Genomic DNA, 301 nt, shown 5'->3' on the forward strand with positions numbered 1-301 from the left:
TTTCTATTTTTTTAGTAAGGCGAAGTATTTAATAGATATTCAATTTAATATACATTCTACCTTGCGTAGGGGTCTGTCTAATCTTTTCGGTATCTATTATTTTTGGTATATTGTAGACTCATTTATTTAGTAAGGCAAAGATTTAATAAATATTTTTACCTTGCGTAGGGGTCTGTCTAATCTTTTCGATATCTATTATTTTTAGTATATTGTAGACTCATACATTGTATAAGGCGAAAATTGATTAGATATTGAGACATTAAAATTTCACAATGTATTCATTATTATGTAATGCTGGCGA

Source organism: Wasmannia auropunctata, unplaced genomic scaffold (assembly GCF_000956235.1).
Source record: "Wasmannia auropunctata unplaced genomic scaffold, wasmannia.A_1.0 LD336041.1, whole genome shotgun sequence".
Lineage (NCBI taxonomy): Eukaryota > Metazoa > Arthropoda > Insecta > Hymenoptera > Formicidae > Wasmannia > Wasmannia auropunctata.